Source organism: Pseudophryne corroboree, unplaced genomic scaffold (genome assembly GCF_028390025.1).
Source record: "Pseudophryne corroboree isolate aPseCor3 unplaced genomic scaffold, aPseCor3.hap2 scaffold_400, whole genome shotgun sequence".
NCBI classification, from domain to species: Eukaryota; Metazoa; Chordata; class Amphibia; order Anura; family Myobatrachidae; genus Pseudophryne; species Pseudophryne corroboree.
Genome location: NW_026970040.1, coordinates 2,577 through 29,988, shown reverse-complemented (window position 1 = coordinate 29,988; position 27,412 = coordinate 2,577). Strand labels below are relative to the sequence as shown.

General features: G+C 39.4%; 8 non-coding genes and 1 pseudogene across 8 annotated transcripts; 5 read left to right on the top strand and 4 right to left on the bottom strand.

Annotated features, from left to right (window-relative positions):
• Window positions 1-9,369: 9,369 nt before the first annotated feature.
• On the bottom strand, window positions 9,370-9,508 carry LOC135023812 (U1 spliceosomal RNA; annotated as a pseudogene).
• Window positions 9,509-10,179: 671 nt separating this feature from the next.
• Window positions 10,180-10,342, bottom strand: LOC135023803 (U1 spliceosomal RNA). Its single transcript, XR_010220705.1, has one exon. It is a non-coding gene; the product is annotated as a U1 spliceosomal RNA (small nuclear RNA).
• A 152-nt stretch (window positions 10,343-10,494) lies between these two features.
• Window positions 10,495-10,658, bottom strand: LOC135023511 (U1 spliceosomal RNA). Its single transcript, XR_010220455.1, has one exon. It is a non-coding gene; the product is annotated as a U1 spliceosomal RNA (small nuclear RNA).
• A 671-nt stretch (window positions 10,659-11,329) lies between these two features.
• On the bottom strand, window positions 11,330-11,492 carry LOC135023715 (U1 spliceosomal RNA). Its single transcript, XR_010220642.1, has one exon. It is a non-coding gene; the product is annotated as a U1 spliceosomal RNA (small nuclear RNA).
• A 144-nt stretch (window positions 11,493-11,636) lies between these two features.
• Window positions 11,637-11,752, top strand: LOC135023829 (U5 spliceosomal RNA). Its single transcript, XR_010220723.1, has one exon. It is a non-coding gene; the product is annotated as a U5 spliceosomal RNA (small nuclear RNA).
• A 270-nt stretch (window positions 11,753-12,022) lies between these two features.
• LOC135023818 (U5 spliceosomal RNA) lies at window positions 12,023-12,138 on the top strand. The gene has a single exon (XR_010220714.1). It is a non-coding gene; the product is annotated as a U5 spliceosomal RNA (small nuclear RNA).
• Window positions 12,139-12,424: 286 nt separating this feature from the next.
• Window positions 12,425-12,540, top strand: LOC135023849 (U5 spliceosomal RNA). The gene has a single exon (XR_010220743.1). It is a non-coding gene; the product is annotated as a U5 spliceosomal RNA (small nuclear RNA).
• Window positions 12,541-12,814: 274 nt separating this feature from the next.
• LOC135023844 (U5 spliceosomal RNA) lies at window positions 12,815-12,930 on the top strand. The gene has a single exon (XR_010220738.1). It is a non-coding gene; the product is annotated as a U5 spliceosomal RNA (small nuclear RNA).
• Window positions 12,931-13,205: 275 nt separating this feature from the next.
• LOC135023859 (U5 spliceosomal RNA) lies at window positions 13,206-13,321 on the top strand. The gene has a single exon (XR_010220752.1). It is a non-coding gene; the product is annotated as a U5 spliceosomal RNA (small nuclear RNA).
• The last annotated feature ends 14,091 nt before the right edge of the window (window positions 13,322-27,412 follow it).

Genomic DNA, 27,412 nt, shown 5'->3' with positions numbered 1-27,412 from the left:
TCATCTAGAGCGTTTCCTAGAAAAACTTTAAAAAGTCAATAATCTGGAGAGTTTTTGTAAGATGTTTCTTCCATCAACCAACGAAGAAACACATTGGTACTTTCCCATGATGAGTGAGTGCTTCAGGATCTCTTGCACTTACATGTGCAGCAGAGTACTGCAATGGAAAAATGCTGGGCCCATAACCCAGAGGTAGGCAGATTGAAACTATCCTCTGCTATATGCATTTTTTTTGTTAATTAAAGTAATCCAAAACTGGGATTGATATTTTTGCTCTTTTATTTTTACTTAAAGTACAATAACTTTTACCATTTTAATTTGTTTTAATAGTATATTGACAGTATTGTTTTCTTTCAAAAATCCACTTAATTTTCTTTACCCTATTATTAAAATGGTAATTGACAAAAACAAACTACATTGTCACCATAAGAGCAATACAAAATGTACAAGTGATATATTAAAATCATCTTTCCAGCTTGAATTTCAATGATGCATTGGGGCAACGATTTTGTGAGAAACATCTTCACCCTTAAATAAAGATTTTCTTAATTCCTTACCTGTGTGCTAATTAGATATCACCTTGTTTTCACATTAAACAGACTTCCACATGAGAAAGCAGCAAGGATGCAGTGGCGTTAATGTTTCCTGGTGTCAACCTGTATTATTTCAGTAGATATTGAAATGAGGATACATCTTGCTGCCTTTCCAATGAAGCAAGTTTAATTTAGTAATAGGTGAAAAACCATCCCTACAAATATGTTAATCAGATACTTGGCTTTGTGGACACTTTTCAGAGAACAAATTAGTTAGCATAAAAATAAAGCCAGAAAATGAAGAGCTGTTTAAACACTCAATTGGATTTTTGTGCCAGCATATTTCTTTTTCTCTGCAACCCACTGCCAAATTGTGCTTCCTAGCTGTTTTTATAAAATCACTGAATCAAATCTAACTCTGATTACATCAGAGAAGGCCAGGTACCCTACACCATAACAGGGGGTTTGAAATTTTGACTTGTCTACTTAAAGATCACCAAAATCTGATAACAAGGTCAATTAAATCCCTGGGTGGGATTGAACAACCAACCTTTTGGTTAATAGCCTTACACACTAACTGATTGCGCCACAGCTACACTTAGCAAAAGTAGATACTGACAAAGGCTAATAAGCATTCATCTAGAACGATTCCTAGAAACATTTTAAAAAGTCAATAATGTGGAGAGTTTTTGTAAGATGTTTCTTCCATCAACCAATGAAGAAACACATTGGTACTTTCCCATGATAAGTGAGTGCTTCAGGACCTCTTGCACTTACATGTGCAGCAGAGTACTGTAATGGAAGCATGCTGGGTCCATAACCCAGAGGTAGGCAAATTGAAACTATCCTCTGCTATATGCATTTTTTTTTGTTAATTAAAGTAATCCAAAACTGGGATTGATATTTTTGCTCTTTTATTTTTACTTAAAGTACAATAACTTTTACCATTTTAATTTGTTTTAATAGTATATTGACAGTATTGTTTTCTTTCAAAAATCCACTTAATTTTCTTTACCCGATTATTAAAATGGTAATTGACAAAAACAAACTACATTGTCACCAGAAGAGCAATACAAAATGTACAAGTGATATATTAAAATCATCTTTCCAGCTTGAATTTCAATGATGCATTGGGGCAACGATTTTGTGAGAAACATCTTCACCCTTAAATAAAGATTTTCTTAATTCCTTACCTGTGTGCTAATTAGATATCACCTTGTTTTCACATTAAACAGACTTCCACATGCGAAAGCAGCAAGGATGCAGTGGCGTTAATGTTTCCTGGTGTCAACCTGTATTATTTCAGTAGACATTGAAATGAAGATGCATCTTGCTGCCTTTCCAATGAAGCAAGTTTAATTTAGTAATAGGTGAAAAACCATCCCTACAAAGGTGTTAATCAGAGACTTGTCTTTGTGGACACTTTTCAGAGAACAAATTTGTTAGTATAAAAATAAAGCCAGAAAATGAAGAGCTGTTTAATCACTCAATTGGATTTTTCTGCCAGCATATTTCTTTTTCTCTGCAACCCACTGCTAAATTGTTCTTCCTAGCTGTTTTTATAAAATCACTGAATCAAATCTAACTCTGATTACATTAGAGAAGGCCAGGTACCCTACACCATAACAGGGGGTTTGAAATTTTGACTTGTCTACTTAAAGATCACCAAAATCTGATAACAAGGTCAATTAAGTCCCTGGGTGGGATTGAACCACCAACCTTTTGGTTAATAGCCTTACACACTAACTGATTGCGCCAAAACAACACTTTGCAAAAGAACATACTGACAAAGGCTAATAAGCATTCATCTAGAACGATTCCTAGAAACATTTTAAAAAGTCAATAATGTGGAGAGTTTTTGTAAGATGTTTCTTCCATCAACCAATGAAGAAACACATTGGTACTTTCCCATGATAAGTGAGTGCTTCAGGACCTCTTGCACTTACATGTGCAACAGAGTACTGTAATGGAAGCATGCTGGGTCCATAACCCAGAGGTAGGCAGATTGAAACTATCCTCTGCTATATGCATTTTTTTGTTGTTAATTAAAGTAATCCAAAACTGGGATTGATATTTTTGCTCTTTTATTTTTACTTAAAGTACAATAACTTTTACCATTTTAATTTGTTTTAATAGTATATTGACAGTATTGTTTTCTTTCAAAAATCCAATTAATTTTCTTTACCCGATTATTAAAATGGTAATTGACAAAAACAAACTACATTGTCACCAGAAGAGCAATACAAAATGTACAAGTGATATATTAAAATCATCTTTCCAGCTTGAATTTCAATGATGCATTGGGGCAACGATTTTGTGAGAAACATCTTCACCCTTAAATAAAGATTTTCTTAATTCCTTACCTGTGTGCTAATTAGATATCACCTTGTTTTCACATTAAACAGACTTCCACATGCGAAAGCAGCAAGGATGCAGTGGCGTTAATGTTTCCTGGTGTCAACCTGTATTATTTCAGTAGACATTGAAATGAGGATGCATCTTGCTGCCTTTCCAATGAAGCAAGTTTAATTTAGTAATAGGTGAAAAACCATCCCTACAAAGGTGTTAATCAGAGACTTGGCTTTGTGGACACTTTTCAGAGAACAAATTTGTTAGTATAAAAATAAAGCCAGAAAATGAAGAGCTGTTTAATCACTCAATTGGATTTTTCTGCCAGCATATTTCTTTTTCTCTGCAACCCACTGCTAAATTGTGCTTCCTAGCTGTTTTTATAAAATCACTGAATCAAATCTAAACATCAGAGAAGGCCAGGTACCCTACACCATAACAGTGGGTTTGAAATTTTGACTTGTCTACTTAAAGATCACCAAAATCTGATAACAATGTCAATTAAGTCCCTGGGTGGGATTGAACCACCAACCTTTTGGTTAATAGCCTTACACACTAACTGATTGCGCCACAGCGACACTTTGCAAAAGTACTTACTGACAAAGGCTAATAAGCATTCATCTAGAATGATTCCTAGAAACATTTTAAAAAGTCAATAATGTGGAGAGTTTTTGTAAGATGTTTCTTCCATCAACCAATGAAGAAACACATTGGTACTTTCCCATGATGAGTGAGTGCTTCAGGATCTCTTGCACTTACATGTGCAGCAGAGTACTGTAATGGAAGCATGCTGGGTCCATAACCCAGAGGTAGGCAGATTGAAACTATCCTCTGCTATATGCATTTTTTTTGTTAATTAAAGTAATCCAAAACTGGGATTGATATTTTTGCTCTTTTATTTTTACTTAAAGTACAATAACTTTTACCATTTTAATTTGTTTTAATAGTATTGTTTTCTTTCAAAAATCCTATTAATTTTCTTTACCCGATTATTAAAATGGTAATTGACAAAAACAAACTACATTGTCACCAGAAGAGCAATACAAAATGTACAAGTGATATATTAAAATCATCTTTCCAGCTTGAATTTCAATGATGCATTGGGGCAACGATTTTGTGAGAAACATCTTCACCCTTAAATAAAGATGTTCTTAATTCCTTACCTGTGTGCTAATTAGATATCACCTTGTTTTCACATTAAACAGACTTCCACATGAGAAAACAGCAAAGATGCAGTGGCGTTAATGTTTCCTGGTGTCAACCTGTATTATTTCCGTAGATATTGAAATGAGGATGCATCTTGCTGCCTTTCCAATGAAGCAAGTTTAATTTAGTAACAGGTGAAAAACCATCCCTACAAAGATGTTAATCAGATACTTGGCTTTGTGGACACTTTTCAGAGAACAAATTTGTTATCATAAAAATAAAGCCAGAAAATGAAGAGCTGTTTAATCACTCAATTGGATTTTTCTGCCAGCATTTTTCTTTTTCTCTGCAACCCACTGCTAAATTGTGCTTCCTAGCTGTTTTTTTTATAAAATCACTTAATCAAATCTAACTCTGATTACATCAGAGAAGGCCAGGTACCCTACACCATAAGAGGGGGTTTGCAATTTTGACTTGTCTACTTAAATATTACCAAAATCTGATCACAAGGTCAATTACGTCCCTGGATGGGATTGAACCACCAACCTTTTGATTAATAGCTGAACACACTAACCGATCGCGCCACAGAGACACTTTGCGAAAAGTACATACTGACAAAGACTAATAAGCATTCATCTAGAACGTTTCCTAGAAAAACTTTAAAAAGTCAATAATCTGGAGAGTTTTTGTAAGATGTTTCTTCCAGCAACCAATGAAGAAACACATTGTTACTTTCGCATGATGAGTGAGTGCTTCAGGATCTCTTGCACTTACATGTGCAGCAGAGTACTGCAATGGAAGCATGCTGGGCCCATAACCCAGAGGTAGGCAGATTGAAACTATCCTTTGCTATATGCATTTTTTTTTTGTTCATTAAAATAATCCAAAACTGGGATTGATATTTTAGCTTTTTTTTTTACTTAAAGTACAATAACTTTTACCATTTTAATTTGTTTTAATAGTATATTGACAGTATTGTTTTCTTTCAAAAATCCAATTAATTTTCTTTACCCGATTATTAAAATGGTAATTGACAAAAACAAACTACAGTGTCACCAGAAGAGCAATACAAAATGTACAAGTGATATATTAAAATCATCTTTCCAGCTTGAATTTCAATGATGCATTGGGGCAACGATTTTGTGAGAAACATCTTCACCCTTAAATAAAGATTTTCTTAATTCCTTACCTGTGTGCTAATTAGATATCACCTTGTTTTCACATTAAACAGACTTCCACATGAGAAAGCAGCAAGGATGCAGTGGCGTTAATGTTTCCGGGTGTCAACCTGTATTATTTCAGTAGATATTGAAATGAGGATGCATCTTGCTGCCTTTCCAATGAAGCAAGTTTAATTTAGTAATAGGTGAAAAACCATCCCTACAAATATGTTAATCAGATACTTGGCTTTGTGGACACTTTTCAGAGAACAAATTCGTTAGCATAAAAATAAAGCCAGAAAATGAAGAGCTGTTTAATCACTCAATTGGATTTTTCTGCCAGCATATTTCTTTTTCTCTGCAACCCACTGCTAAATTGTGCTTCCTAGCTGTTTTTTTTATAAAATCACTGATTAAAATCTAACTCTGATTACATCAGAGTAGGCCAGGTACCCTACACCATAAGAAGGGGGTTTGAAATTTTGACTTGTCTACTTAAAGATCACCAAAATCTGATAACAAGGTCAATTACATCCCTGGGTGGGATTGAACCACCAACCCTTTGATTAATAACCAAACACACTAACAGATTGCGCCACAGAGACACTTTACAAACGTACATACTGACAAAGGCTAATAAGCATTCATCTAGAACGTTTCCTAGAAAAACTTTAAAAAGTCAATAATCTGGAGAGTTTTTGTAAGATGTTTCTTCCATCAACCAACGAAGAAACACATTGGTACTTTCCCATGATGAGTGAGTGCTTCAGGATCTCTTGCACTTACATGTGCAACAGAGTACTGCAATGGAAAAATGCTGGGCCCATAACCCAGAGGTAGGCAGATTGAAACTATCCTCTGCTATATGCATTTTTTTTTGTTAATTAAAGTAATCCAAAACTGGGATTGATATTTTTGCTCTTTTATTTTTACTTAAAGTACAATAACTTTTACCATTTTAATTTGTTTTAATAGTATATTGACAGTATTGTTTTCTTTCAAAAATCCACTTAATTTTCTTTACCCTATTATTAAAATGGTAATTGACAAAAACAAACTACATTGTCACCAGAAGAGCAATACAAAATGTACAAGTGATATATTAAAATCATCTTTCCAGCTTGAATTTCAATGATGCATTGGGGCAACGATTTTGTGAGAAACACCTTCACCCTTAAATAAAGATTTTCTTAATTCCTTACCTGTGTGCTAATTAGATATCACCTTGTTTTCACATTAAACAGACTTCCACATGCGAAAGCAGCAAGGATGCAGTGGCGTTAATGTTTCCTGGTGTCAACCTGTATTATTTCAGTAGACATTGAAATGAGGATGCATCTTGCTGCCTTTCCAATGAAGCAAGTTTAATTTAGTAATAGGTGAAAAACCATCCCTACAAAGGTGTTAATCAGAGACTTGGCTTTGTGGACACTTTTCAGAGAACAAATTTGTTAGCATAAAAATAAAGCCAGAAAATGAAGAGCTGTTTAATCACTCAATTGGATTTTTTTGCCAGCATATTTCTTTTTCTCTGCAACCCACTGCTAAATTGTGCTTCCTAGCTGTTTTTATAAAATCACTGAATCAAATCTAACTCTGATTACATCAGAGATGGCCAGGTACCCTACACCATAACAGGGGGTTTGAAATTTTGACTTGTCTACTTAAAGATCACCAAAATCTGATAACAAGGTCAATTACGTCCCTGGGTGGGATTGAACCACCAACCTTTTGGTTAATAACCATACACACTAACTGATTGCGCCACAGCGACACTTTGCAAAAGTACATACTGACAAAGGCTAATAAGCATTCATCTAGAACGTTTCCTAGAAACATTTTAAAAAGTCAATAATGTGGAGAGTTTTTGTAAGATGTTTCTTCCATCAACCAATGAAGAAACACATTGGTACTTTCCCATGATAAGTGAGTGCTTCAGGACCTCTTGCACTTACATGTGCAGCAGAGTACTGTAATGGAAGCATGCTGGGTCCATAACCCAGAGGTAGGCAGATTGAAACTATCCTCTGCTATATGCATTTTTTTTTTGTTAATTAAAGTAATCCAAAACTGGGATTGATATTTTTGCTCTTTTATTTTTACTTAAAGTACAATAACTTTTACCATTTTAATTTGTTTTAATAGTATATTGACAGTATTGTTTTCTTTCAAAAATCCAATTAATTTTCTTTACCCGATTATTAAAATGGTAATTGACAAAAACAAACTACATTGTCACCAGAAGAGCAATACAAAATGTACAAGTGATATATTAAAATCATCTTTCCAGCTTGAATTTCAATGATGCATTGGGGCAACGATTTTGTGAGAAACATCTTCACCCTTAAATAAAGATTTTCTTAATTCCTTACCTGTGTGCTAATTAGATATCACCTTGTTTTCACATTAAACAGACTTCCACATGCGAAAGCAGCAAGGATGCAGTGGCGTTAATGTTTCCTGGTGTCAACCTGTATTATTTCAGTAGACATTGAAATGAGGATGCATCTTGCTGCCTTTCCAATGAAGCAAGTTTAATTTAGTAATAGGTGAAAAACCATCCCTACAAAGGTGTTAATCAGAGACTTAGCTTTGTGGACACTTTTCAGAGAACAAATTTGTTAGCATAAAAATAAAGCCAGAAAATGAAGAGCTGTTTAATCACTCAATTGGATTTTTCTGCCAGCATATTTCTTTTTCTCTGCAACCCACTGCTAAATTGTGCTTCCTAGCAGTTTTTTTTTATAAAATCACTGATTCAAATCTAACTCTGATTACATCAGAGTAGGCCAGGTACCCTACACCATAAGAAGGGGGTTTGAAATTTTGACTTGTCTACTTAAAGATCACCAAAATCTGATAACAAGGTCAATTACATCCCTGGGTGGGGTTGAACCACCAACCCTTTGATTAATAACCAAACACACTAACAGATTGCGCCACAGAGACACTTTACAAACGTACGTACTGACAAAGGCTAATAAGCATTCATCTAGAACGTTTCCTAGAAAAACTTTAAAAAGTCAATAATCTGGAGAGTTTTTGTAAGATGTTTCTTCCATCAACCAACGAAGAAACACATTGGTACTTTCCCATGATGAGTGAGTGCTTCAGGATCTCTTGCACTTACATGTGCAGCAGAGTACTGCAATGGAAAAATGCTGGGCCCATAACCCAGAGGTAGGCAGATTGAAACTATCCTCTGCTATATGCATTTTTTTTGTTAATTAAAGTAATCCAAAACTGGGATTGATATTTTTGCTCTTTTATTTTTACTTAAAGTACACTAACTTTTACCATTTTAATTTGTTTTAATAGTATATTGACAGTATTGTTTTCTTTCAAAAATCCACTTAATTTTCTTTACCCTATTATTAAAATGGTAATTGACAAAAACAAACTACATTGTCACCAGAAGAGCAATACAAAATGTACAAGTGATATATTAAAATCATCTTTCCAGCTTGAATTTCAATGATGCATTGGGGCAACGATTTTGTGAGAAACACCTTCACCCTTAAATAAAGATTTTCTTAATTCCTTACCTGTGTGCTAATTAGATATCACCTTGTTTTCACATTAAACAGACTTCCACATGCGAAAGCAGCAAGGATGCAGTGGCGTTAATGTTTCCTGGTGTCAACCTGTATTATTTCAGTAGACATTGAAATGAGGATGCATCTTGCTGCCTTTCCAATGAAGCAAGTTTAATTTAGTAATAGGTGAAAAACCATCCCTACAAAGGTGTTAATCAGAGACTTGGCTTTGTGGACACTTTTCAGAGAACAAATTTGTTAGCATAAAAATAAAGCCAGAAAATGAAGAGCTGTTTAATCACTCAATTGGATTTTTTTGCCAGCATATTTCTTTTTCTCTGCAACCCACTGCTAAATTGTGCTTCCTAGCTGTTTTTATAAAATCACTGAATCAAATCTAACTCTGATTACATCAGAGAAGGCCAGGTACCCTACACCATAACAGGGGGTTTGAAATTTTGACTTGTCTACTTAAATATCACCAAAATCTGATAACAAGGTCAATTACGTCCCTTAGTGGGATTGAACCACCAACCTTTTGATTAATAACCATACACACTGAGGCAGCACAAGGGAACTCTCGAAAGAAGAACAAGGCTAGAGGAAGAACTGAAACAAAGAAATCTGACTTTTACTAGAGCTGACCAGAGGAAAGCACAAACACAGTCCCCCACTACCACAAATAATGCAGTTGAGTTTCCCACATACCCAGAATGCAATGAATGAACCTCACCCTGGGAGAACAATCTTCAAGACCATGGTCTCTCCTATGCAAAATAAGTATGATTTGGGATAGGGCTGGGGAGGGCCGCTGCTCAGGCACATCTCTGTCAAGTAAAGGAGATTCAACTGAGGCAGCACAAGGGAACTCTCATCTGGGGACAACAACTGCAGGGAGAACACATATTTTCAGATGAACATGGGAGGGCAGAAGGCTGCCTAATACTGAAGCACCCCCAAACAACAAACCAAATGCAGCAACTAGTGCAAGCATTCCTGGGGGAAGGCCTGCAGCAGATGGATTTGCATATGGTGATGCCATCCAAGCAGTGGGTCAAAGTTGGCTTCAACCCTCGTCTGCATATGAAAAGAGAAAAGGGGCGTGCAGGGCATGGCGGCCTTTTGCGGCGCTTGGATGACCCCTAGTTCGCATTACACACCTCCACCCTCCTTCGGTGTGGGGCTCATGTTGGCTATGCCCCAGCCCCTGAAGCATTCAAGCTGATTTCTTGCAGCAGCTGGGCACTGTAACTGCTCCAGAGCTGCTCTGTAAGGCAAGTAAAAGGGTGTGGGCCCTGCAGCACTACCTGTAGTTTGCATTGTGCGTTGGAAGGCACGAAGTAAGCAGACGGGAGAAGTCAGGATAGTGCGCAAGGGCATAGAAGGGAGCGGCTCAAGAAAAGAGAAGTGGAAACAGACAGCAAACTAGGCTGGAGAGAGACCTGAGACAAAGAGATCTGAATTATACGAGAGCCGACCAAGGGAAACACAAATTATGCAGTCAAGTTTCCCACATTTGGGGAAATCACAGGGGCAGCACAACTAGAGTGCAATGGGTGAGCCTTGCCCTGGGAGAAGCACCTTCATGATCATAGTATCTCACCTGGCAGGTAAGTAGGAGTTGGGCTAGAGCTGGGGAGGGTCGCTGCTCGGGCACCCCCCTGTCAAGTGAAAGAGATCCAACTGAGGCAGCACAAGGGAACTCTCGAAAGAAGAACAAGGCTAGAGGAAGATCTGAGATAAAGAAATCTGATTTTTACCAGAGCTGACCAGAGGAAAGCACAAACACAGTCCCCCACTACCACAAATAATGCAGTCGAGTTTCCCACATTTGGGGAAATCACAGGGGTCAGCATACCCAGAATGCAATGAATGAACCTCACCCTGGGAGAACAATCTTCATGACCATGGTATCGCCTATGCAAAATAAGTATGATTTGGGATAGGGCTGGGGAGGGCCGCTGCTCAGGCACATCTCTGTCAAGTAAAGGAGATTCAACTGAGGCAGCACAAGGGAACTCTCATCTGGGGACAACAACTGCAGGGAGAACACATATTTTCAGATGAACATGGGAGGGCAGAAGGCTGCCTAATACTGAAGCACCCCCAAACAACAAACCAAATGCAACAACTAGTGCAAGCATTCCTGGGGGAAGGCCTGCAGCAGATGGATTTGCATATGGTGATGTCATCCAAACAGTGGGTCAAAGTTGGCTTCAACCCTCGTCTGCATATGAAAAGAGACAAGGGGCGTGCAGGGCATGGCGGCCTTTTGCGGCGCTTGGATGACCCCTAGTTCGCATTACACACCTCCACCCTCCTTCGGTGTGGGGCTCATGTTGGCTATTCCCCAGCCCCTGAAGCATTCAAGCTGATTTCTTGCAGCAGCTGGGCACTGTAACTGCTCCAGAGACGCTCTGTAAGGCAAGTAAAAGGGTGTGGGTCCTGCAGCACTACCTGTAGTTTGCATTGTGCGTTGGAAGGCACGAAGTAAGCAGACGGGAGAAGTCAGGATAGTGCGCAAGGGCATAGAAGGGAGCGGCTCAAGAAAAGAGAAGTAGAAACAGACAGCAAACTAGGCTGGAGAGAGACCTGAGACAAAGAGATCTGAATTATACGAGAGCCGACCAGGGGAAACACAAATTATGCAGTCAAGTTTCCCACATTTGGGGAAATCGCAGAAGCAGCACACCCAGAGTGCAATGGGTGAGCCTTGCCCTGGGAGAAGCACCTTCATGATCATAGTATCTCACCTGGCAGGTAAGTAGGAGTTGGGCTAGAGCTGGGGAGGGTCGCTGCTCGAGCATCCCCCTGTCAAGTAAAGGAGATTCAACTGAGGCAGCACAAGGGAACTCTCATCTGGGGACAACAACTGCAGGGAGAACACATATTTTCAGATAAACATCTTGGTCATGCTCTGGTTTCTCTTCAGAACGAACAAATCTTTCGCCTTTTACTAAAGATTTCCGTGGAGAGGAGCAAAACCGAGTTTTATCTCAATTTTTGCATGCCCCATCTTTTTGGGGTTTCTTTTATCGGTTTAAAGATAGAATGAGTGTGCTTTAATGTAAGCTCATTTGCATAGAAATGACAGTAAATGTTTGTTTCTTTTCAAACAGAACTTTCTTGACCATGCTACTTGCTTGAAAGATCTGGGAGCACATGGAATACAGTACAAACCATGCTTATAGCAAGGAGAAGACAGGTGAGAAATCTGCTTTCTTTCAAATTGGGCGCTCACTTTGATCTGAATAAGGACTGCTGGCACGGCACTCAGGCGACAGGTGGAATCTTGGTCATGCTCTGGTTTCTCTTCAGAACGAACAAATCTTTCGCCTTTTACTAAAGATTTCCGTGGAGAGGAGCAAAACTGAGTTTTATCTCAATTTTTGCATGCCCCATATTATTGGGGTTTCTTTTATCGGATTAAAGACAGAACGAGTGTGCTTTCTTGTTAGCTTTAATGTAAGTTTATTTGCATAACAATGACAATAAATGTCTGTTTCTTTTCAAGCAGAACTTTCTTGACCATACTAATTGCTTGAAAGATCTGGGAGCACATGGAAAAGAGTACAAACCATGCTTATAGCAAGGGGAAGCCTGGTGAGAAATCTGCTTTCTTTCTTTCAAATTGGGTGCTCACTTTGAGCTGAATGAGGACTGCTGGCATGGCACTCAGGCGACAGGTGGAATCTTGGTCATGCTCTGGTTTCTCTTCAGAACGAACAAATCTTTCGCCTTTTACTAAAGATTTCCATGGAGAGGAGCAAAACTGAGTTTTATCTCAATTTTTGCATGCCCCGTCTTATTGGGGTTTCTTTTATCAGTTTAAAGATAGAACGAGTGTGCTTTAATGTAAGCTCATTTGCGTAGAAATGACAGTAAATGTTTGTTTCTTTTCAAACAGAACTTTCTTGACTATACTAATTGCTTGAAAGATCTGGGAGCACATGGAAAAGAGTACAAACCATGTTTATAGCAAGGGGAAGCCTGGTGAGAAATCTGCTTTCTTTCTTTCAAATTGGGTGCTCACTTTGAGCTGAATGAGGACTGCTGGCATGGCACTCAGGCGACAGGTAGAATCTTGGTCATGCTGTGGTTTCTCTTCAGAACGAACAAATCTTTCGCCTTTTACTAAAGATTTCCGTGGAGAGGAGCAAAACTGAGTTTTATCTCAATTTTTGCATGCCCCATCTTATTGGGGTTTTATTTTATTGGTTTAAAGATAGAACGAGTGTGCTTTAATGTAAGCTCATTTGCATAGAAATGACAGTAAATGTTTGTTTCTTTTCAAACAGAACTTTCTTGACCACACTAATTGTTTGAAAGATCTGGGAGCACATGGAAAAGAGTACAAACCATGTTTATAGCAAGGGGAAGCCTGGTGAGAAATCTGCTTTCTTTCATTCAAATTGGGTGCTCACTTTGAGCTGAATGAGAACTGCTGGCATGGCACTCAGGCGACAGGTGGAATCTTGGTCATGCTCTGGTTTCTCTTCAGAACTAACAAATATTTCGCCTTTTATTAAAGATTTCCGTGGAGAGGAGCAAAACTGAGTTTTATCTCAATTTTTGCATGCCCCATATTATTGGGGTTTCTTTTATCAGTTTAAAGACAGAACGAGTGTGCTTTCTTGTTAGCTTTAATGTAAGTTCATTTGCATAACAATGACAGTAAATGTTTGTTTCTTTTCAAACAGAACTTTCTTGACCATGCTACTTGCTTGAAAGATCTGGGAGCACATGGAAAACAGTACAAACCATGCAGTATCACAAGAGCCTTTATTTGATCTTTCATGAAGATAGAGCAGAATTGAGGACACGTCAACAATTTCTGCCGAAGGTGGTTCATCTTTCCACATGGTGCCTTTGGCCACTGACACCTTCGTTGAGTCAAAGTCTCTGGCTGTGGTCAGAACTTTGAAAATTTATGTCACCAGAACGGTTCAGATTAGGAAAACAGAGGCTCTGTTTGTCCTGTATGCTCCCAACATGATTGGGTGTCCTGCTTCCATGCAGACCATTATGCGCTGGATCTGTGGTAAGATTCAGCATGCTCATTCCACGGCAGGATTGCCGTTACTGAATTAGGTGAAGACCCATTCTACTAGAAAGGTGGGTTCATCCTGGGCAGCTGGTCGGGGAGTCTCGGCATTGCAACTTTGCCGAGCAGCTATTTAGTAAACACTTTTGCTAAGTTTTACAAGTTTGATACCTTGGCTGATGATAACCTCAAGTTGGGTCATTCGGTGCTGCAGAGTCGTACGCACTCTCCCACCCGTTCAAGAGCTTTGGTATAACCCCATGGTTCTTAATGTGACCCCAGCATCCTCTAGGTCGTATGAGAAAATAGGATTTTAATACCTACCGGTAAATCCTTTTCTCTTAGTACGTAGAGGATGCTGGGCACCCGTCCCAGTCCATACTGTGTCTGCAGTTATTACTTGTGGTTATACACATGTTGTGTTACGGTTCTGGTCAGCTTTTTGCTGCAATTGTTCATGCCGTTGGCTTGTGTTCTGTTGAATGCCACGTTCTGCGGCATGCTTAAGGTGTGAGCTGGTAAGATGCTCACCTTAGTTTAACAATAAATCCTTTCCTCGAAATGTCCGTCTCCCTGGGCACAGTTCCTATAACTGGAGTCTGGAGGAGGGGCATAGAGGGAGGAGCCAGTTCACACCCTTTGAAAGTCTTAAAGTGCCCATGTCTCTTGCGGATCCCGTCTATACCCCATGGTTCTTAATGTGACCCCAGCATCCTCTACGGACTAAGAGAAAAGGATGCCCTTGTGTACTATCCTGACTTCTCCTCCCGTCTGCTTACTTTGTGCCTTCCAACGCACAATGCGAACTACAGGTGGTGCTGCAGGGCCCACACCCTTTTACTTGCCTTACAGAGCAGCTCTGGAGCTGTTACAGTGCCCAGCTGCTGCAAGAAATCAGCATGAATGCTTCAGGGGATGGGGCATGGCCAACATGAGCCCCACACCAAAGGAGGGTGGGGGTGTTTAATGCGAACTAGGGGTCATCCAAGCACTGCAAAAGGCCGCCATGCCCTGCATGCCCCTTTTCTCTTTTTATATGCAGATGAGGGTTCCAGCCAACTTTGGCCCACTGCTTGGATGACATCACCGTATGCAAATCCGTCTGCTGCAGACCTTCCCCCAGGAATGCTTGTACTAGTTGTTGGATATGGTTTGATATTTGATGGTGCTTCAGTATTAGGCAGCCTTCCGCCCTCCCATGTTCATCTGAAAAGATGTGGTCTCCCTGCAGTTGTTGTCCCCAGACGAGAGTTCCCTTGTGCTTCCTCAGTTGAATCTCCTTAACTTGACGGGGGAGGGGCTGCCCGAGCTGCCACCCTCCCCAGCCCTATCCCAACTCATACTTATTTTACATATTAGATCTCTTGATCATGAAGATTGTTCTCACAGGGTGAGGTTCATCCATTATATTTTAAAATAGGAAGGTACAAATTACATATTTGAATTGCATCTATGTGCTGGATTCAAATGTCCCCCCCCCCCTTCCTTTCTCAATTGTGCCCGTCAGCAGCTATTCTAAGGTTGCTGCCAATGGGTGTGACACATTAATTTCTTCTGTGGGGTACACTGGACTCCACAAGGATTCACATTGGGGTGTAGAGTAGGATCTTGATCTGAGGCACCAACCGGCTCAAAGCTTTTGACTGTTCCCAAGAAGCTCAGTGCATTCTCCTCTATAACCCCGCTTCCATGAACAGGGAGCTCAGTTTGTAGTTGGTGCCTTCAGTAGCAGGCCAATTAACAGGGGCCTGCCTCAGGCAGCCTATTCTTAGCTATTAATTTTGACAAGAAAAGAAGAACTTGTTTTATGAGAATCTACAAGGGCTGCAGCAGGCTAGGTCTAATAGACATCTTTACTGCAGCTTCATCACTCCCAGCGGCGCTGTATACTCCGTGCCCTGGTTGCTGGGTCACTGCAGCGGAGGCTCCGGTTTCATCCTAAGGTCAGTCACACACACACCACCCTTCCGGATCACGAGGCCGCTGATGAAGGGGAGCGAGGCCGTAGGGGGTGGGCCGTGTGCGCACTGCGGTGGACACTGATTACTGGGCAGCCGCTCCACTAGCCACCAGGTACAGTTAAGGAGCACAGGTCTGGGGGTTTTTCTCCTATATTAACCCAATTTTGTACTGCCCGCAGCGCATTGTGATAGGTAATAGGGCCTGATTCAGGTTGGATTGCAATCACAATAAGCGATCCAACTGCAAAAATTGCTAAGAGCATACGCATGTGCCTGCATTTTCTGCGGCATCCCGCAGAGAATGTGATCGCCTCTGCCTGTCAATCGGGGCGGGGAAGGGGGGGAGAGGTGGGTCAGCAACACTCCATTTCCAAGTCAGGGATGGAGCGGTGCGGGGGCAAGGCTTCAAAATGGGGTCTGCAACGGAGGAGACACAGGGGGCGTGGTCACAGCGGCTGTATGACATCACATTCAGCCGCTGTGATCACAAAAATGGTGGCGGCTTCCTGCGCGCACATACAGTCTGCACCAGCAGGAGCCTACACCATTTTTTATGATCACGCTGAACTGCAGTGCGACTGCAATTACAGCATGGTCAAGAAGGGAGGCGTCATGCTGGGTGGCCATGCCCTGTCACTGTGCAGGAGCCAGCACCGCTCACACACTAGTCCCCGGGTGCAGCCCCCAACCCCCGGGACACCCGGAGCAACAAAATGTAGATTCAGGCCACCAGGCCACGCCCCTACCTATGAAACCATGCCTCCTTTTTACCATTGCGCTGCTTATCTGCGCGCACTGCATTACAATCTCCCTCGCCACCTCTCTGGGTGTCACCAGTGATAGTGACACCTCTGCCATGCTTGTAGCAGCTGGTCCTAAGATCTACGCCTCAAACCCTGAGTGTTTGCCCTTGTGACTTGTTGATCATCATAGCGAAGCAGATGCTTACAGAAAACTGCAGGGGCTTAGATTGAAAATAAAAAAATTGATGGGTATAAGGTAGAGAGGAGCGGGTTCGGTTCTCCGAGAACCGAATTCCCCACGAACTCCACGTTGTTTACACTGGTCCGAGGCAGGCTCGGTTGTTCCCGCCTGACTCGGAAAACCTGAACAAGGGAAAATGTCATCATCCCGCTGTCGGATTCTCGCGAGATTCGGATTCCATATAAAGAGCTGCGCGTTGCTGCCATTTTTACTCGTGCATTGAAGAGAGAGCGGAGAGGACGTGGCTATGTTCTCTCAGTGGAAATCTCAATATCAGTGCTCAGTATCAGTGGTTACTTATTGCTGCTCAGTAATACTAGTAGTGTGTCTCTCCTGCTCAGTGTCAGTTCTCAGTAGTATCCTCATCAGTGCTCAGTATCACTGCTCATTGTCTTGTGCTGCATTGTGGTGCTCAGCATACTACAGTACATTACTAATAGTCCAGTGCTGCATCTTGCTGCTCAGTGTCAGTTCTAGTATCCTCATCAGTGCTCACTATCACTGCTCATTGCATTGTGGTGTTCTGTATACTACAATAACATAGTAATATAGTAACATAGTTTTTGAGGTTGAATAGAGGCAAATTGCCCATCGTGTTCAACCTGTTTTAAGTTGTGATGATTCTACATACTTGCTGAATAATGTTTTATGACTAGTTAGCTACTATAACTCATGTTACCCCCGGATTAACCATGTTGATATTTTAAGTATTATAACCTTGGATAGCTTTTTCATTCAGAAATGTATCCATTCCTTTTTTAAATCCAATTACAGAGTCCGCCATTACCACCTTCCCTGGCAGGGAATTCCACATCCTGATTGCCCTAACAGTGAAGAAACCTTTCCTCCATTGCGTTCTGAACTTTCCTCCAGTCGCAGCGAGTGACCACGTGTTCGTTTAATAAATAATTCCTCTGATAACTCTTTGTTATGTATCTTTACATATTTGAAGATATTAATAATATCTCCTCTTAGGCACCTCTTTTCTAGTGTATAAATATTCAGCCTAGTAAGTCTTTCCTTATAGTCCAGTACTTTTAGGCCTTTAATCAATTTAGTCTTCAGGATCTCTTACACTTCCATGAGCAGCAGAGTAGTGCAATGGAAGCATGCTGGGCCCATAACCCAGAGGTTGATTGATCGAAACTATCCTCTGCTATGTGCATTTTTTTTTGTTAATTAAAGTAATCAAAAACTGGGATTGATATTTTTGCTCTTTTATTTTTACTTAAAGTACAATAACTTTTACCATTTTAATTTGTTTTAATAGTATATTGACAGTATTGTTTTCTTTCAAAAATCCAATTAATTTTCTTTACCCGATTATTAAAATGGTAATTGACAAAAACAAACTACATTGTCACCAGAAGAGCAATGCAAAATGTACAAGTGATATATTAAAATCATCTTTCCAGCTTGAATTTCAATGATGCATTGGGGCAACGATTTTGTGAGAAACATCTTCACCCTTAAATAAAGATTTTCTTAATTCCTTACCTGTGTGCTAATTAGATATCACCTTGTTTTCACATTAAACAGACTTCCACATGCGAAAGCAGCAAGGATGCAGTGGCGTTAATGTTTCCTGGTGTCAACCTGTATTATTTCAGTAGACATTGAAATGAGGATGCATCTTGCTGCCTTTCCAATGAAGCAAGTTTAATTTAGTAATAGGTGAAAAACCATCCCTACAAAGGTGTTAATCAGAGACTTGGCTTTGTGGACACTTTTCAGAGAACAAATTTGTTAGTATAAAAATAAAGCCAGAAAATGAAGAGCTGTTTAATCACTCAATTGGATTTTTCTGCCAGCATATTTCTTTTTCTCTGCAACCCACTGCTAAATTGTGCTTCCTAGCTGTTTTTATAAAATCACTGAATCAAATCTAAACATCAGAGAAGGCCAGGTACCCTACACCATTACAGTGGGTTTGAAATTTTGACTTGTCTACTTAAAGATCACCAAAATCTGATAACAAGGTCAATTAAGTCCCTGGGTGGGATTGAACCACCAACCTTTTGGTTAATAGCCTTACACACTAACTGATTGCGCCACAGAGACACCTTGCAAAAGTCAATACTGACAAAGGCTAATAATCATTCATCTAGAACGTTTCCTAGAAAAACTTTAAAAAGTCAATAATCAAGATACACATTGGTACTTTCCCATGATGAGTGAGTGCTTCAGGATTTCTTGCACTTACATGGGCTATTAACCAAAAGGTTGGAGGTTCAATCCCACCCAGGGATGTAATTGACCTTGTCATCAGATTTTGGTGATCTTTAAGTAGACAAGTCAAAATTTCAAACCCCCTCTTATGGTGTAGGGTACCTGGCCTTCTCTGACGTAATCAGAGTTAGATTTAATTAAGTGATTTTATAAAAAACAGCTAGGAAGCACAATATCTCTCTTTTGCAAAGAGCTAGGCATTGGAAAATTCAGGGCTATAACGTGTAGATGAAGCACTAACAGGAGGCTTTAAAATTTTCATTTTAGTGTCTTTCGTTTGGGAGAAAAATGCAAAGGTACAATACAGTTTTTCCTTGCCGATATCTCTCTTTTGCAAAGAGATAGGCATTGGAAAATTCAGGGCTATAACGTGTAGATGAAGCACTAACAGGAGGCTTTAAAATTTTCATTCTAGTGTCTTTCGTTTGGGAGAAAAATGCAAAGGTACAATACAGCTTTTCCTTGCCAATATCTCTCTTTTGCAAAGAGCTAGGCATTGGAAAATTCAGGGCAATAACGTGTAGATGAAGCACTAACAGGAGGCTTTAAAATTTTCATTCTAGTGTCTTTCGTTTGGGAGAAAAATGCAAAAGTACAATGCAGCTTTTCCTTGCCGATATCTCTCTTTTGCAAAGAGATAGGCATTGGAAAATGCAGGGCTATAACGTGTAGATGAAGCACTAACAGGAGGCTTTAAAATTTTCATTCTAGTGTCTTTCGTTTGGGAGAAAAATGCAAAGGTACAATACAGCTTTTCCTTGCCGATATCTCTCTTTTGCAAAGAGCTAGGCATTGGAAAATTCAGGGCTATACCGTGTAGATGAAGCACTAACAGGAGGCTTTTAAATTTTCATTCTAGTGTCTTTCGTTTGGGAGAAAAATGCAAAGGTACAATACAGCTTTTCCTTGCCAATATCTCTCTTTTGCAAAGAGCTAGGCATTGGAAAATTCAGGGCTATAACGTGTAGATGAAGCACTAACAGGAGGCTTTAAAATTTTCATTCTAGTGTCTTTCGTTTGGGAGAAAAATGCAAAAGTACAATGCAGCTTTTCCTTGCCGATATCTCTCTTTTGCAAAGAGATAGGCATTGGAAAATTCAGGGCTATAACGTGTAGATGAAGCACTAATAGGAGGCTTTAAAATTTTCATTCTAGTGTCTTTCGTTTGGGAGAAAAAAGCAAAGGTACAATACAGCTTTTCCTTGCCGATATCTCTCTTTTGCAAAGAGATAGGCATTGGAAAATTCAGGGCTATAACGTGTAGATGAAGCACTAACAGGAGGCTTTAAAATTTTCATTCTAGTGTCTTTCGTTTGGGAGAAAAATGCAAAGGTACAATACAGCTTTTCCTTGCCGATATCTCTCTTTTGCAAAGAGCTAGGCATTGGAAAATTCAGGGCTATATCGTGTAGATGAAGCACTAACAGTAGGCTTTAAAATTTTCATTCTAGTGTCTTTCGTTTGGGAGAAAAATGCAAAGGTACAATACAGCTTTTCCTTGCCAATATCTCTCTTTTGCAAAGAGCTAGGCATTGGAAAATTCAGGGCTATAACGTGTAGATGAAGCACTAACAGGAGGCTTTAAAATTTTCATTCTAGTGTCTTTCGTTTGGGAGAAAAATGCAAAGGTACAATACAGCTTTTCCTTGCCGATATCTCTCTTTTGCAAAGAGATAGGCATTGGAAAATTCAGGGCTATAACGTGTAGATGAAGCACTAACAGGAGGCTTTAACATTTTCATTCTAGTGTACTTCGTTTGGGAGAAAAATGCAAAGGTACAATACAGCTTTTCCTTGCCGATATCTCTCTTTTGCAAAGAGATAGGCATTGGAAAATTCAGGGCTATAACGTGTAGATGAAGCACTAATAGGAGGCTTTAAAATTTTCATTCTAGTGTCCTTCGTTTGGGAGAAAAATGCAAAGGTACAATACAGCTTTTCCTTGCCGATATCTCTCTTTTGCAAAGAGATAGGCATTGGAAAATTCAGGGCTATAACGTGTAGATGAAGCACTAACAGGAGGCTTTAAAATTTTCATTCTAGTGTCTTTCGTTTGGGAGAAAAATGCAAAGGTACAATACAGTTTTTCCTTGCCGATATCTCTCTTTTGCAAAGAGATAGGCATTGGAAAATTCAGGGCTATAACGTGTAGATGAAGCACTAACAGGAGGCTTTAAAATTTTCATTCTAGTGTCTTTCGTTTGGGAGAAAAATGCAAAGGTACAATACAGCTTTTCCTTGCCAATATCTCTCTTTTGCAAAGAGCTAGGCATTGGAAAATTCAGGGCAATAACGTGTAGATGAAGCACTAACAGGAGGCTTTAAAATTTTCATTCTAGTGTCTTTCGTTTGGGAGAAAAATGCAAAAGTACAATGCAGCTTTTCCTTGCCGATATCTCTCTTTTGCAAAGAGATAGGCATTGGAAAATGCAGGGCTATAACGTGTAGATGAAGCACTAACAGGAGGCTTTAAAATTTTCATTCTAGTGTCTTTCGTTTGGGAGAAAAATGCAAAGGTACAATAAATCATTTCCTTGCCGATATCTCTCTTTTGCAAAGAGATAGGCATTGGAAAATTCAGGGCTATAACGTGTAGATGAAGCACTAACAGGAGGCTTTAAAATTTTCATTCTAGTGTCTTTCGTTTGGGAGAAAAATGCAAAGGTTCAATACAGCTTTTCCTTGCCGATATCTCTCTTTTGCAAAGAGCTAGGCATTGGAAAATTCAGGGCTATACCGCGTACATGAAGCACTAACAGGAGGCTTTTAAATTTTCATTCTAGTGTCTTTCGTTTGGGAGAAAAATGCAAAGGTACAATACAGCTTTTCCTTGCCAATATCTCTCTTTTGCAAAGAGCTAGGCATTGGAAAATTCAGGGCTATAACGTGTAGATGAAGCACTAACAGGAGGCTTTAAAATTTTCATTCTAGTGTCTTTCGTTTGGGAGAAAAATGCAAAAGTACAACGCAGCTTTTCCTTGCCGATATCTCTCTTTTGCAAAGAGATAGGCACTGGAAAATTCAGGGCTATAACGTGTAGATGAAGCACTAATAGGAGGCTTTAAAATTTTCATTCTAGTGTCTTTCGTTTGGGAGAAAAAAACAAAGGTACAATACAGCTTTTCCTTGCCGATATCTCTCTTTTGCAAAGAGATAGGCATTGGAAAATTCAGGGCTATAACGTGTAGATGAAGCACTAACAGGAGGCTTTAAAATTTTCATTCTAGTGTCTTTCGTTTGGGAGAAAAATGCAAAGGTACAATACAGCTTTTCCTTGCCGATATCTCTCTTTTGCAAAGAGCTAGGCATTGGAAAATTCAGGGCTATAACGTGTAGATGAAGCACTAACAGTAGGCTTTAAAATTTTCATTCTAGTGTCTTTCGTTTGGGAGAAAAATGCAAAGGTACAATACAGCTTTTCCTTGCCGATATCTCTCTTTTGCAAAGAAATAGGCATTGGAAAATTCAGGGCTATAACGTGTAGATGAAGCACTAACAGGAGGCTTTAAAATTTTCATTCTAGTGTCCTTCGTTTGGGAGAAAAATGCAAAGGTACAATACAGCTTTTCCTTGCCGATATCTCTCTTTTGCAAAGAGATAGGCATTGGAAAATTCAGGGCTATATCGTGTAGATGAAGCACTAACAGGAGGCTTTAAAATTTTCATTCTAGTGTCTTTCGTTTGGGAGAAAAATGCAAAGGTACAATACAGCTTTTCCTTGCCAATATCTCTCTTTTGCAAAGAGCTAGGCATTGGAAAATTCAGGGCTATAACGTGTAGATGAAGCACTAACAGGAGGCTTTAAAATTTTCATTCTAGTGTCTTTCGTTTGGGAGAAAAATGCAAAAGTACAATGCAGCTTTTCCTTGCCGATATCTCTCTTTTGCAAAGAGATAGGCATTGGAAAATGCAGGGCTATAACGTGTAGATGAAGCACTAACAGGAGGCTTTAAAATTTTCATTCTAGTGTCTTTCGTTTGGGAGAAAAATGCAAAGGTACAATACAGCATTTCCTTGCCGATATCTCTCTTTTGCAAAGAGATAGGCATTGGAAAATTCAGGGCTATAACGTGTAGATGAAGCACTAACAGGAGGCTTTAAAATTTTCATTCTAGTGTACTTCGTTTGGGAGAAAAATGCAAAGGTACAATACAGCTTTTCCTTGCCGATATCTCTCTTTTGCAAAGAGATAGGCATTGGAAAATTCAGGGCTATAACGTGTAGATGAAGCACTAATAGGAGGCTTTAAAATTTTCATTCTAGTGTCCTTCGTTTGGGAGAAAAATGCAAAGGTACAATACAGCTTTTCCTTGCCGATATCTCTCTTTTGCAAAGAGATAGGCATTGGAAAATTCAGGGCTATAACGTGTAGATGAAGCACTAACAGGAGGCTTTAAAATTTTCATTCTAGTGTCTTTCGTTTGGGAGAAAAATGCAAAGGTACAATACAGCTTTTCCTTGCCGATATCTCTCTTTTGCAAAGAGCTAGGCATTGGAAAATTCAGGGCTATAACGTGTAGATGAAGCACTAACAGGAGGCTTTAAAATTTTCATTCTAGTGTCTTTCGTTTGGGAGAAAAATGCAAAGGTACAATACAGCTTTTCCTTGCCGATATCTCTCTTTTGCAAAGAGATAGGCATTGGAAAATTCAGGGCTATAACGTGTAGATGAAGCACTAACAGTAGGCTTTAACATTTTCATTCTAGTGTCTTTCGTTTGGGAGAAAAATGCAAAGGTACAATACAGCTTTTCCTTGCCGATATCTCTCTTTTGCAAAGAGATAGGCATTGGAAAATGCAGGGCTATAACGTGTAGATGAAGCACTAACAGGAGGCTTTACAATTTTCATTCTAGTGTCTTTCGTTTGGGAGAAAAATGCAAAAGTACAATGCAACTTTTCCTTGCCGATATCTCTCTTTTGCAAAGAGATAGGCATTGGAAAATGCAGGGCTATAACGTGTAGATGAAGCACTAACAGGAGGCTTTAAAATTTTCATTCTAGTGTCTTTCGTTTGGGAGAAAAATGCAAAGGTACAATACAGCATTTCCTTGCCGATATCTCTCTTTTGCAAAGAGATAGGCATTGGAAAATTCAGGGCTATTACGTGTAGATGAAGCACTAACAGGAGGCTTTAAAATTTTCATTCTAGTGTCCTTCGTTTGGGAGAAAAATGCAAAGGTACAATACAGCTTTTCCTTGCCGATATCTCTCTTTTGCAAAGAGATAGGCATTGGAAAATTCAGGGCTATAACGTGTAGATGAAGCACTAACAGGAGGCTTTAAAATTTTCATTCTAGTGTCTTTCGTTTGGGAGAAAAATGCAAAGGTACAATACAGCTTTTCCTTGTCGATATCTCTCTTTTGCAAAGAGCTAGGCATTGGAAAATTCAGGGCTATAACGTGTAGATGAAGCACTAACAGTAGGATTTAAAATTTTCATTCTAGTGTCTTTCGTTTGGGAGAAAAATGCAAAGGTACAATACAGCTTTTCCTTGCCGATATCTCTCTTTTGCAAAGAGATAGGCATTGGAAAATTCAGGGCTATAACGTGTAGATGAAGCACTAACAGGAGGCTTTAAAATTTTCATTCTAGTGTCTTTCGTTTGGGAGAAAAATGCAAAGGTACAATACAGTTTTTCCTTGCCGATATCTCTCTTTTGCAAAGAGATAGGCATTGGAAAATTCAGGGCTATAACGTGTAGATGAAGCACTAATAGGAGGCTTTAAAATTTTCATTCTAGTGTCCTTCGTTTGGGAGAAAAATGCAAAGGTACAATACAGCTTTTCCTTGCCGATATCTCTCTTTTGCAAAGAGATAGGCATTGGAAAATTCAGGGCTATAACGTGTAGATGAAGCACTAACAGGAGGCTTTAAAATTTTCATTCTAGTGTCTTTCGTTTGGGAGAAAAATGCAAAGGCACAATACAGCTTTTCCTTGCCGATATCTCTCTTTTGCAAAGAGATAGGCATTGGAAAATTCAGGGCTATAACGTGTAGATGAAGCACTAACAGGAGGCTTTAAAATTTTCATTCTAGTGTCTTTCGTTTGGGAGAAAAATGCAAAAGTACAATGCAGCTTTTCCTTGCCGATATCTCTCTTTTGCAAAGAGATAGGCATTGGAAAATGCAGGGCTATAACGTGTAGATGAAGCACTAACAGGAGGCTTTAAAATGTTCATTCTAGTGTCTTTCGTTTGGGAGAAAAATGCAAAAGTACAATACACTTTTCCTTGCCGATATCTCTCTTTTGCAAAGAGATAGGCATTGGAAAATTCAGGGCTATAACGTGTAGATGAAGCACTAATAGGAGGCTTTAACATTTTCATTCTAGTATCCTTCGTTTGGGAGAAAAATGCAAAGGTACAATACATCTTTTCCTTGCCGATATCTCTCTTTTGAAAAGAGATAGGCATTGGAAAATTCAGGGCTATAACGTGTAGATGAAGCACTAACAGGAGGCTTTAAAATTTTCATTCTAGTGTCTTTCGTTTGGGAGAAAAATGCAAAGGTACAATACAGCTTTTCCTTGCCGATATCTCTCTTTTGCAAAGAGCTAGGCATTGGAAAATTCAGGGCTATAACGTGTAGATGAAGCACTAACAGTAGGCTTTAAAATTTTCATTCTAGTGTCTTTCGTTTGGGAGAAAAATGCAAAGGTACAATACAGCTTTTCCTTGCCGATATCTCTCTTTTGCAAAGAGCTAGGCATTGGAAAATTCAGGGCTATAACGTGCAGATGAAGCACTAACAGTAGGATTTAAAATTTTCATTCTAGTATCTTTCGTTTGGGAGAAAAATGCAAAGGTACAATACAGCTTTTCCTTGCCGATATCTCTCTTTTGCAAAGAGATAGGCATTGGAAAATTCAGGGCTATAACGTGTAGATGAAGCACTAACAGGAGGCTTTAAAATTTTCATTTTAGTGTCTTTCGTTTGGGAGAAAAATGCAAAGTTACAATACAGTTTTTCCTTGCCGATATCTCTCTTTTGCAAAGAGATAGGCATTGGAAAATTCAGGGCTATAACGTGTAGATGAAGCACTAATAGGAGGCTTTAAAATTTTCATTCTAGTGTCCTTCGTTTGGGAGAAAAATGCAAAGGTACAATACAGCTTTTCCTTGCTGATATCTCTCTTTTGCAAAGAGATAGGCATTGGAAAATTCAGGGCTATAACGTGTAGATGAAGCACTAACAGGAGGCTTTAAAATTTTCATTCTAGTGTCTTTCGTTTGGGAGAAAAATGCAAAGGTACAATGCAGCTTTTCCTTGCCGATATCTCTCTTTTGCAAAGAGCTAGGCATTGGAAAATTCAGGGCTATAACGTGTAGATGAAGCACTAACAGTAGGCTTTAACATTTTCATTCTAGTGTCTTTCGTTTGGGAGAAACATGCAAAGGTACAATACAGCATTTCCTTGCCGATATCTCTCTTTTGCAAAGAGCTAGGCTTTGGAAAATTCAGGGCTATAACGTGTAGATGAAGCACTAACAGTAGGCTTTAAAATTTTCATTCTAGTGTCTTTCGTTTGGGAGAAAAATGCAAAGGTACAATACAGCTTTTCCTTGCCGATATCTCTCTTTTGCAAAGAGATAGGCATTGGAAAATTCAGGGCTATAACGTGTAGATGAAGCACTAACAGGAGGCTTTAAATTTTTCATTCTAGTGTCCTTCGTTTGGGAGAAAAATGCAAAGGTACAATACAGCTTTTCCTTGCCGATATCTCTCTTTTGCAAAGAGATAGGCATTGGAAAATTCAGGGCTATAACGTGTAGATGAAGCACTAACAGGAGGCTTTAAAATTTTCATTCTAGTGTCTTTCGTTTGGGAGAAAAATGCAAAAGTACAATGCAGCTTTTCCTTGCCGATATCTCTCTTTTGCAAAGAGATAGGCATTGGAAAATGCAGGGCTATAACGTGTAGATGAAGCACTAACAGGAGGCTTTAACATTTTCATTCTAGTGTACTTCGTTTGGGAGAAAAATGCAAAGGTACAATACAGCTTTTCCTTGCCGATATCTCTCTTTTGCAAAGAGATAGGCATTGGAAAATTCAGGGCTATAACGTGTAGATGAAGCACTAATAGGAGGTTATAAAATTTTCATTCTAGTGTCCTTCGTTTGGGAGAAAAATGCAAAGGTACAATACAGCTTTTCCTTGCCGATATCTCTCTTTTGCAAAGAGATAGGCTTTGGAAAATTCAGGGCTATAACATGTAGATGAAGCACTAACAGGAGGCTTTAAAATTTTCATTCTAGTGTCTTTCGTTTGGGAGAAAAATGCAAAGGTACAATACAGCTTTTCCTTGCCGATATCTCTCTTTTGCAAAGAGCTAGGCATTGGAAAATTCAGGGCTATAACGTGTAGATGAAGCACTAACAGGAGGCTTTAAAATTTTCATTCTAGTGTCTTTCGTTTGGGAGAAAAATGCAAAGGTACAATACAGCTTTTCCTTGCCGATATCTCTCTT